The sequence below is a fragment of the Nicotiana tomentosiformis genome, chromosome 2 (genome assembly GCF_000390325.3).
Source record: "Nicotiana tomentosiformis chromosome 2, ASM39032v3, whole genome shotgun sequence".
In the NCBI taxonomy this organism is placed as follows: domain Eukaryota; kingdom Viridiplantae; phylum Streptophyta; class Magnoliopsida; order Solanales; family Solanaceae; genus Nicotiana; species Nicotiana tomentosiformis.
Genome location: NC_090813.1, coordinates 56,003,651 through 56,013,291, shown reverse-complemented (window position 1 = coordinate 56,013,291; position 9,641 = coordinate 56,003,651).

The following is a 9,641-nucleotide window of genomic DNA, read 5'->3' as shown; positions in this document are numbered from 1 at the left end:
AGAGCTCAAAACGACCGGTCAGGTCGTTACGTTCATCCTCGAACGTGCTAGGAATTGCTCTGAAGTTGCCCAAAATCATTGTTTAACATCTTGTGCACCTACCCGTGCCATCAAAATTCCAGTTTGGCACCTCGTCTCGAGTCGGACTGAAGGTCCTCTCTTTTATTCAACCTATAAGCCTTAGACCCACATCCCAACCTCTGAATTTCTTTACAATACCTTATTCTAACATACAAACACCGCATCAATCACTACACGATGCACTAATACAGGATTGCACACCTTTGCTGAATTCACGCCATGCACCACATAATTCACATGACCATAATAATATCTTCCGATAACAATAGTCAAAATTCCATGAATCTGATGCCCACAACACACCTCGTGACACATATAAGCCATATTACAACTCTTGCAATGCCTCCACGACAGAAGAGATGTGTAGAAATTCATAACCAACTACCGAGTCAACAAATCATTGAGTTTATCCTCTTGACAAGAACTATTACCTCATTATGAACCAAATAACGATATTTGTTCTTTAATATGCTTCATATAAATCTAATCGCACTGATCCCAGGTCCAATAATCTCGTCTCACCCAATATAAGCTGCTCAGGCAATAAGCCACCTCAGATACTGCCAAAGATTTCATATGATGCCACAATGTGCCCACAAACTACCAACTCGAATGTGATACATAAGGAAAACGAACTCTGGAAAGAATTACTCAACCCACGTAACTAATTAAACAACTGAAAGGGGTGTTATGAACCTTCCTCATAAATGAGAAACAAAACACACAAGAATAGATATGGGGAATTGTACTTAACATCACACTGTTGTGGCGTGCAACCCGACCCAACCATGATACCCGTGGCGGCATGCCACCTGATTCAAACAACATACTTGTGGCGGCGTGCCACCCGATCCACACATAAAAATCTATAAGGAAATACTTACCGAGCAAAATGCTCATAACTACGAAATACTCGAATATCGACCACAAGCACGCCAAGTGCATAATACCATCTCTGGGGAGACAGATAGCGTCATACACTACAAAACTCAAGCACGGCTAAGGTGCAATAAATGACCTGCATCTCGAGATCCATCCTGCTCATATGACACCGCAAGCTACACGGGACCACAACACATGTGCGAATAATAAAGCCGTATCACAACACACAAGGCACAATAAAGTATTACATGGAATAGTTGACGACAGAAATAGCATCCAAGGCTCGAAGACTCCTCCATAAACAATGCTATGCGGAAATGAACACATCTGGCCTGATATAGAGCTCACATTTACATTTATGTCCATCCACGGACCTCAAGCCGATTCTGATCGTACCGCACTGGACTAATAACCTTTCAAGGATCCACAATACCCCTTTTTCCCATGACACACAAGAACAGCTATCAAATCTGGAACAAACTTCTACAGTTCACAACCAAATGAATAGGGCACCTTCCAGGCATAATTTCTCACATTAGCGATAGGACCATAATCTCCATACTTGGTTTCAATCTATAATCAATCAAGTGACTACATGTCACACTTATACAATCTTCCCGCAAAATACGCTCCCTCGAGCTTCCGCATCAGGTAACAAGTCTGTACATCCATACCACCAGCCATACTAATGTTGTAGAGCAAATCAAAAATCTGCAAATCAGTACACAAAACCTCTCACGCAGGACACCGACCTCAGGTGATGCTAAAGATAATGCCCTCTTACTCTAAACATCTGAATCTTTCCCTGCTCATTCGAGCTCGTGACATCCCTGTCAATTCCGAACTACAACCTTGATCCTCACCGCACCTATCTTACCAACACGCGAGAACCCAAGAATTTCATCATAACTCCTGAACCACTAATAGGATACACACTTCATCATATAGAGACCTTTCATTTTACTCATTTCAGGAGAACCATTGCAACACGTAACTGAATTTCTATAACCGCAGAAAATACAAACCTCAAGTAGTGGTCTAAACTACCATAACACTTCCGGGATCCATCTACGCATAACAGGCCATAATACTTGAATGCCTCCAAATAAAAATCAATTACGGCGGCTGTCATGCCACGCACGTACCACCACAAAGCACATGTATAACTTAACACGCTGAAGGAACTAATTATTGCCACCATCAGGCCAATTCAACCATTGCTAACCGACCATGTTTCTTCCAATTTATTCCCTACTTGCCTTAGAAATAATGATAATAGCTTCATTCAAACGTAACGAACCAAATCTGCACTCGTCTTGAGTGACCCTATTTCACAAGACCACATTGTGTCAAAACCCACAAACCATCCCATACCCTCCTTGTGTGCACATTCGCATCTTAAACTGGTACACCCATTCTGATAATTTATCTAAGAATCCAAAGTTGCTTTCTTCCATTCCTATAATGCTACACCGCAGACCAATGACAACATAGAAAACTCCAAGCTCTTTTTCAGTAATCCACTGCAACGCTCGATACTTAACCGTACTATGGACTCGAAATCCTTAGGCACCACACTTTAAATTTTTTTGAATCCACTAGGACCGTTGTTGAGAGTCACCCACTCCGACTTGTTCCCTAATATGATCAAACTCCAAGGCCCTGCTAGCTCATTAACACCTCTTCAAAGAAGCATCCGGGCGACTCACTTCCTTGTACATCACCTCTACACGAAGCATAAACTCTGAGTCTCCCCAAAGCTTGAACATGAATTGATAAGGCCAAATATAGCACACATTCCCCAAATCCTTTGCCCACATTACCACTGATGTTTTCTTTCCTTAGCCGTAATAACCCACCAATACGCCGACAACCAGAAACCTCATAAGTAGACAACCACGGAATCAAATCATAGACGGTGGGGCTCTCCCACTTAGCTTGAAGCTACCACTGCATAACCCTAGAACCCACCAATACTCCTTATTCCCCATTGACATGATCTTGCACAACCGATCCGCCAAAATTCTCACAACCTTTCTGTTAAACATTTCATGAGCACTCTAAATCACTAGCCACATTCACATATTCGATCCCTTATCGGATAGCCGGTAGAATTCTTCGTAGAAACTTTGCCAACTCCATGCAACCGCTAACCTGCTCACTGAAGATAACTCACCTGTGGAAATTCCATGCCGACAGTTTCCAACGACGCTGTGCTGAGTACAATTACTACGAAATCAATAAACCATCCTGAGCCCGTGCTCATTCACCAGCTGCACAAGTACGTTCACTCCCTATTGACATCAACTACAGGTGCGACACTACATTCCAACCCGAAGTCATGTTGCATTCCTCTTCATATCAAGCAACTCCTTTATGTCATATCCAATCTTCCTTAGTATAGTAGCCATTATTACAACCTAAGTACGTAGACCTAGTCACTGCCCATCATGAATCCCAAATCACTCAAAACTTTCCTCAACGTGTGTAGCTATCCTACCACAGAACCCATATGATACTCTGTCACTCTCCCACTTTGGTCAAACCATCTCCTTTAAGCAACTACTCGACTTCTATTTCCTTACACTTGGCCTTCTAGAAGTTTGACCACCACAAGTCACCTTCCACATGTCCTTTCTCACCCTTCGCTGCCCAGTTGTTGCCTTAAATCAAAATTCATCTCTGTAGCACCAGAACTAACAGATCGCCGCCAACTCTAAACCTCCCCGAAGATCAAATTCCTTGATCCATCAACATTAGGATCACCGATTTGATCCTGAACCACAGCACACTGCGACCTCTGACAGCCACTTCCCCAGCACCATTCACAATACTCTGCCCCAAAGGCGATTTGAAGAAGGCCATAACACCGGCAAATTTAACACATTCAATCAAGGACGACGACACCACATCACGGATGAAGATTCCACCACGCTCGAAAATACCAAGTCTCGTAACTCCATCAACCCAAACCTGAACATCCTTAGTCTGATTGCCTTTCCTCTGCTGGAAATAAAACACTGAACCTCTGAATCATGCATTGAAAAAAAGCCTCCGTTCAAATCATTCACTGCCCCTACACATAGACAAGTATCCTATCATTACTTCAATACTGTGTGATAACAACTCATGAACATCATAGCAATTGGTGCATAGCCCCAAAACCATCAGAAATACAGCTACTGAGCTGAGATGACAGAACATCCTTCCGCAAGGTGACACATTAGCTCAATCGAATATGCAGGGAGAAACATTCTGTGCTACATCACTAGTGCCAATAAAATTACTCGATTCCAAATTTATAGCAAGCGTTTCACGTCGCATAAGATTGAATAGGAAGGGAAAGAAAGCATAAGCCTCAAAGGAATCAAATCCCACGATGAGGAATCAAGAAAGGAAAGTGCTCCTAATAGTCCTGTAGCCTCTCGAAGATAAGTACAGACATCTCCGTACCGATCCGCAAGACTTTACTAGACTCGCTCATGACTCGTAAGACCAAATTGAACCTAGTGCTCTGATACCATATTGTCACGACCACAAAATCCATTAAAGGTCGTGATGGTGCCTAACATCACTGTCAGGCCAGCCAACCATAATTGATTAACTTAATTACTCATTTTAGTATTTTTGAAACCATAATTTCCATCAATGAAATAATAAGAGATAAACTTTATAGAGTAGATGGAAATGTTTTCACAACTACAATACTGAACAACCCTTAAGTACCCCCAAAACCCGGTGTCACAAGTGCATGAGCATCAACGAGGAAGTAAAATAAAATACATCATCTGTCCAAAATATAAATTGGATAGAAAAAATATAAATAACTCTGAAGGAGACTCTGCTAGCTGTGGATCATAACAAGGGATGCAGCTCACCTATCTCCCCACAATAACCGCGCCTCTACGATCACAAGGCCACTAGACATATATATACCTGCACAAAAATGTGCAGCAAGTGTAGTATGAGTACGTAAATTAACGCGTATCCAGTAAGTTTTCCGTCTAACCTCGAAGAAGTAGTGACGAGGGGTCGACCCCGACACTTACTATGGGCTAACAATAAAATACCGATATTATGCTTAAGAATGGATTGTATGAAACGGCTGTAAACTCAATAACAAGAGGTGAGTGGACAATTCTTTTATTAATAGGAAATTTTCCAAATTTATTCTCGTCATTTAACATTTTGTATCTCAGGCCAATGAAGCAATATCAATTATTATTAATTCCAAAGATTTATCATGTGCAAATCATGCCAAGGTCGTACAACCCGATCCAACATAAATATTTAAATTGTGCACTGCCGAGGATCAAACGGTGCGAACCATAGATGCATCTATCTGCTACCGAGGCGTTCGGCCTGCTCCACAAAAGAGAAAATATATTTAAAACAACCAATTCAAGATTTATTTAAGGGCAATTATTCAAGGAAATACCAATTCTCATTGAGGGTCAAGAAAATGAAGTTTAACCTTTTACAGTTCCTTTACCAAGTTTCAATATGATTCAAGCAATTCAATTAATAACTAGGTTGCAAACATCGCAAGTATAACATGATTTGGGTCCTAGACTACCCGGACATAAGTATAATAGTAGCTACACACGGACTCTCGTCACCTCGTGCGTACGTAGCCCCCACAAATAGAAGCACACATTAAATTGATTCACCTATGGGGTTAATTCCCTTTTACAAATGTGCAAATCCATAAATATATACTCTAATACTCATTATAATTCAATTTACAACAACTTCCAACTCCACTCGAAAAGCCGATAAAAATCACCCTCGAGCCCACATGCCCGGATTCCAAAATTTTTCGAAGATAATCATTACCCATAAATCCACGAACTCAAATATACGATTTATTCCCAATTCCATGCCCAATTTCGCGGTCAAAATCCAAAAATATAAATTTTTAGGTTTCTTCCAAAATTCCAAAATTTCCACTAGTTTCCATGTTAAAATCTATATATAATCCAAGTATTTAACTCAAAATAAGAAAAGTCACTTACCCCATAATAGAGGATGAAGATGTCACTCCCAACCTGCTCCAAAATCGGCTCCCATGGACGAAATGAAGTGAAATTGAGCCAAAGTTCCGATTTAAAGACCACACTGCCCAGCCACGACTTCCGCTTCTGCGGCTCCAAGTCTTGCACCTGCGAGACACCACGCCAAGGTTGCTGGCCGTTTCTGCGGCCCTCATGCGCATATGTGCCAACGCTTCTGCGACGACCACTCCGCAGGTGCGGTCCCGCTTCTGCGGCGAGATAACGGCATTTGCGGTCTCAGCTCAGCCGAACGAAAATATTTGCGCCCCCTCTTGGCCGCTTCTGCAGCTCCACACCTGCGGCCAAAACCTCGTAGGTGCAGTTATACCAGAAGACATATGCTTTAGCTTTCCGTCCAAGTCCAAATTCGATCTGTTAACCATCCAGAATCCACCTGAGGCCCTCGGGGCCTCAATCAAATATTGTGATGACCCAAAAGTTCATCTTATATTTTAGAACTCGAATCTGCGCTCTTAAGTCTTAAAAATATCATTTTTATCCTCCTCGACTTGCGTGCACAGTCTGGGCAGGTTTTCGAAAAACTTTTATGTTGAAAACTAATGAAAATAAGAATTTTTACTTTAAAAGTTAATTTTTATTGACTTTGGTCAACATTTTTGGTAAATGGCCCCGGATTCATGCTTTGATGGTCCCTGTAGGTCTGTATCGAATTATGGGAGCTGGGCGTATGCCCGGAATCGAATTCAGAGGTCCCTAGCTTGAGTTATGAATTTTTGATGAAAATTAAAAATCTGAAAATTATTTGTTTTTAAGAATTGATTGATATTTGGTATTGTTAGTATCGGGTCCGTATTTTGGTTTCAGAGCATGGTACAGGTTCATTATGATACTTAAGACTTGTCTGTGAAATTTGGTGAGAAACGGAGTTAATTTGACGTGATTCGGACGTCCAGTTGAGAAGATATGAATTTTAAAGTGTTCTTGAGAATTTCATTTGATTTGGTGCTAAATTCATAGTTCTAGGTATTATTTTGGCGATTTGATCGTGCAAGAAGGTCTGTATGATGTTTTTAGACTTATGTGCATGTTTGGTTAGGAGCCCCGAGGGCTCGGGTAAATTTCGGATAGGCTACAGGGTGATTTGAACTTAGAGAATCTGAGATTTTTGCTGCAGCAGCTGTTCTGGTGTGCCCTTCTTCGCGTTCGCGTAGGTAGTGTCGCGAAAGCGAAAGGTAAAATAGGGGCAGGGGAATTTTCTTCTTCACGAACACGAATGACTGGTCGTGAACGCGAAGCGTTGGGGGTGGTACCCTTCGCGAACGCGATCTGTCTCACGCGAACACGATAGTTTAAGGGACCTAGGGGAGGGGGTCATGTTCTTCTACACGAACGCGTCCACTGGGTCGCAAACGCAAAGGCTTGGGAGGAGCTTCCTTACGCGAACGCATAGAAAGACTCGCGAACGCGATGAAGGCATGTTCAGTGACTTAAAACAGACTCCAAACACGGGTTTAAGCCATTTCTTCAACATTTTTCAAGAACCAAACAGGTGGAGGCAATTTTCAAGAGTCATTTTCTTCCCCCAAAGTGTTGGTAAGTGATTCTAAACCATTTTCATTCAATTACCCATTACGTTTTATGAATTATCAACGTAAAATCTAGAGTTTTCATGGTAGAATTAGGGGTTAGGGTAGAAAATAGGGATTTCGAAAATTTGTGGATTTAGACCCCAATTTGAGGTCGGATTCCAAAACTAATTACATATTCGGGCTCGAGGGTGCATGGGTAAAAGGATTTTGGTCCGAACATCGGGTTTTGACCAAGCGGGCCCGGGGTCAATTTTTTGACTTTTTGGAGGAAAATTTGGGAAATTTAATTTATGAAATATAATTGATTCCTTTAGTAATATTTGATATTATTGAGTCATTTTTGAATAGATACGAGTGGTTTGGAGGTGAATTCCAAAGGAAAAGCTGTGATTGAGAATTAAGTGACCTTCGGAGCGAGGTAAGTGTTGTGTCTAACTTTGGCTTGAGGGAATAGGTATTGTGTGAGTATTTGCTACGTGTTTGGTTGTTGAATACGATGTATAGTTGAGGTGACGAGCATCTATGCATTTTGGTCGAGTCATAGCATGCGAGTGAAATTCCATTCTTGTAAATTTGTAGTCTTAAATCTTGTTATCCATACTTGTTGTTGTTATTGAAATGTTGGGAGACTTGTATCCGGTTCTACCAAGGTTGATAAAATTATGAATATTGATTCGAGGTTGAGATGTTAAATTGTGAAAGTAATTATTGATGAAATATTTATTTCTTTGTGAAACTTCTCTCTATATGTTGTTATTAATTCTATGAATTGTGAGGGAGAGTGTAAAGTACGAAGGGTGATGCCGTGCATGATTTATTTATATTGTGAGGAAGACTGTAAAGCAAGAAGGGTGATGTCGTGCATGATTTATTTATATGGTGAGGAAGAGTGTAAAGCACGAAGGGTGATATCGTGCATTATTTATTTATATTATGAGGAAGAGAGTAAAAGCACGAAGGGTGATGTCGTGCAATCTTATTTATTATTTGGTAAGGTTGAGAGTAAAAGCACGAAGGGTGATGCCGTGCAGTTTTCCTTGCTGTTTTAATTGCTCAATTCGTTTAAGAATTTCCGGTTTAATTCTGTCTTTTCATTATTCTCACTCTTTATGTTGTATTCCCCCACTGTATGTTCCCCTCCTATTATTAATGCATTATTTCTTTATTTATTGTTGTTGCCACTAGCATGATTATACTGTTCAGGTTATATGTGGGTGTCTTGTCCTAGCCTCGTCACTATTTCACCGAGGTTAGGCTCGACACTTACCAATACATGGGGTCGGTTGTACTGATACTGCACTCTGCACTTTCTGTGCAGATTTTGATACCGGTTCGGGTTGATCGAGATTTTGCTATTGGTCCGCTGTCCGGAGACTCAAGTTAGATCTGTCGGCGTTCACAGACCTTGAAGTCTCCGTCTATCTTTTCTGTTCTACTGTTTCTTTCATTCAGACAGTTGTATTTCTTTCAGACTATTACTTGTAGTAAATCCTAGAATGCTCGTGAATTGTGACTCCAGATCCGGGTGGTAGTAATTAATATAGTTTTATGATATTCCACACTTATTATATTTTATCTTAGTTAATTATTGTTAATTATTGAATGAAAATAAGGAATTGGGTAATGATTCTCTAATGTTGGCTTGCCTAGCAAGTGAAATGTTAGGCGCCATTACGGTCCCGTCGGTGGGAAATTTCGGGTCGTGACAGTTGGTATCAGAGCACTAGGTTGCCTAGGTCTCACAATTAACGAGCAAGCTTAGTAGAGTCTGGAGGATCAGTACGGAGACATCTGTGCTTATCTTCGAGAGGCTATGAAGTTTAGGAACACTCTCACTTCTTTCATTCCTTATCGTGCAGCATTGATTTAGCTTGAAATAAATATCTTGTGTTCCTTTGTATCCACTCATGTATGACATTACGCACTCGGTATCAGTTGTGCGTCGACGGTTCATGATGTCGCAGATGGATTACGAGAGAGCCATAGATACTCAAGATTGCCTCAATGTGTGGTTCCGACTGAAGATGCGGACGTAGTGAGAGATCAACCAGTGAATCATGTGAGGGGTATAACA